The sequence below is a fragment of the Penaeus japonicus genome, unplaced genomic scaffold (assembly GCF_977035675.1).
Source record: "Penaeus japonicus unplaced genomic scaffold, GWHDUDI00000001_assembly GWHDUDI00000013, whole genome shotgun sequence".
NCBI lineage: Eukaryota > Metazoa > Arthropoda > Malacostraca > Decapoda > Penaeidae > Penaeus > Penaeus japonicus.
Window position 1 is genome coordinate 24,192,116 of NW_028234415.1, and position 2,500 is coordinate 24,194,615.

At 49.2% G+C, this 2,500-nt stretch overlaps 1 protein-coding gene across 2 annotated transcripts in view; it reads left to right on the forward strand.

The window, feature by feature from the left end:
- Window positions 1–2,500, forward strand: part of LOC122250547 (uncharacterized) — a 94,659-nt gene that overhangs the window by 20,414 nt on the left and 71,745 nt on the right. The window lies entirely within an intron of this gene.

Below are 2,500 nucleotides of genomic sequence, written 5' to 3' on the forward strand. Positions count from 1 at the left end.
TTTATTTATTTATATATATATTTTTATATATATATTTATATATATGTATATATGTATATTTCATGTATATACATAAACGTATAGACATACATATTTGCATAACATGTACACATGCATATGCATATACAGAGACAGATAAAGAGAGAGTGATGAGAGTAGAGTAGTAAAGACCACCAGCATTAAGAGCAATCCGGTCGCAATACCTGGGTTTGATTGAGTCACTTGTAAAGACCGGCCCTCCGTATTCTTTGTCCGGCTTATGTAAGAAAATGTGTGCCGAGACGCAAGCCAAGACGCGTGTCTCTTCACCTCCGGGAGGAGAGGATATCCCAGGGACTTCGCCTATCCCTTTCCTTCCTTATTCTTATTCTCTTTCCCCTCTTTCCCCTCCTTCTTCTGCTTTCATTTTTCCTCCCATTTGTTTCCTTTAAACCATTTCTATCCTTTTCCTTCCTCCCTTCCTTTTATATTCTTTACATTCGCTTCCCTTTCTGCCATTCATTTCTTTTTTTTTATTTCTATTCCCCTTCTCCCCTTCCTCCTTCCCTCCTCCCCTTCCCAATTTCGCCCTTCTTCCATCTACTTTCCCTGACTCATCTCTTTCCCTTTTCATTTTCCTCTTGTTTATCTCTTTCCTTTTCCACGTCCCATCTGTCCTTTTATCTTTATTTTCCCCTCTTCTATCTCCTATACTCTTTTATTTTTTTCTCTCCCATTCCTCCATCTTTCCCTTTTTCCTCCCCCCTCCTTTTCCCTCTTAACCCTTCATTTCTTCTATTCTCTTCCCTCCTCCCTGTTCCCCTTTTCTCCTTCCCATCTGCTTCTTTCCCCTTCCTTCTCTCCTTCCCCATCCCTCCTCACAGTCCATCTCCCTTCCTCCCTTTTGTCCTCTTCCTTCTTCCTCCTTCCCATCAACCCCTTCCTCTCCCCTTCCCCAGTCCCCCTTCCGTTACCTCATTCTCCCTTCTTTCTACCTCCTGTCGCCTGTCCCCTTCCCTCACTCTTTTCATTTCTCCCATCAGTCCCTTTCCTCCTTCCAATCAACCCTTTCCTCTCCCTTCTCCCCTTCACCATCCCCCCTTTCCCATTCCATACCCCCTTCCCCCTTTCCTATCTCATTCTCCTTCCATCCCCCCATTCCCTCGCTCCCTCCCCATTTCCTCTCCCCTCTCCCTTTACCCCTCCCTCCTCCCCCCACAGACTTCGCGACAGCAAGAATTCCTCGTCACGTCCTTGACACAATACTCGATCTCACTGCTCCGCCGACATTACGAATCGATTTCCGATTTGCCATCATGTGTACGCCGAAGGTCACACACGTAGCGGCGAAATTCGATATTATTTGAATAAATAGTAAATGGAGAGAGAGAGAGAGAGAGAGAGAGAGAGAGAGAGAGAGAGAGAGAGAGAGAGAGAGAGAGAGAGAGAAAATTTAACAAAGTTTTTGAGATAAGTAGTTAGTTACATCTCTAAAGGACGAGGTAACATAGGTTATCCTTACCTCCATGGAGTGAGTGTGTGTGTGAAAGAGAGAGAGAGAAAGAGAGGGAGAGAGAGAGGGGGGGGGAGGGAGAAGGAGGAGAAATATATTTAAGATCTCTGGCTACGTAACCTGTTCTAACCTGTTCGTATAGGGCTTAGAATCCGCCCACTCTCTCTCCGGCCACACCCGCTCATATAACCTTTCTTTCACCGGCCACACCTCCTCTCCCCGCCCATAATCGCTGGTATACTTCTCATCTCACCCACACCCGCCCATATAAACCACCCAAACCCACTACGGGCTCACGATACTTCTCCCACGCCCACTTTGTACTCCCTCCTCTCCCCGCCCATGATCACCTGTATACTTCTCCCTCGCCCTCGCACACTCGATTCACATAAGCCGCTGCTCCTCCTCCCGCCCACGTCCCACCCACCCCTCTGCCCATGAATAATCTCCCACGGTGCCAAACCCATCTCTTGCTCGCCGGCGCCCTGCGAGCCACGGGGGAAATCGCCCCGAGACTAATGGCGTTAGGCTGGAGTTGTCATTCGCGCGATTAAAGGTCACGGGGTTCGGTCGGGTTGTCTCCGGAGTGAACTGGTCGTTGGCTCATCCGCTCATCCTTCGGCCAGTCCTTCCTCACACCCTCTCTGCCCCTCTTCTTCGCCGCCTCTTTTTCTCCTTCACGTCCACCTTTGCCTCCAGCTCCTCTTTCATCTCCAGTTCCTTTACCCACCCCCTCTTCCACATCCACCTCCTCTTCCTCCTCTTCTTCCTCGTCCACTTGCTCTTCCTCCTTCACCTCCTCCAACTCCACCCATCCCACCTTTATCTCCACCTTCATCCCACCCCCTTCATTCTCCTCCTCTTCCTCTTCCTTCACCACTTCCACCTTCTCCTCCACCTCTAACTCTATCCATCCCACCCATAGTCTCCTTCCTTCACCCCACCACCATTATCACAACCTTCTCCTTCCACCCCCTCCCCTTCTCCACCCCCCTTTCTCCTCCACAC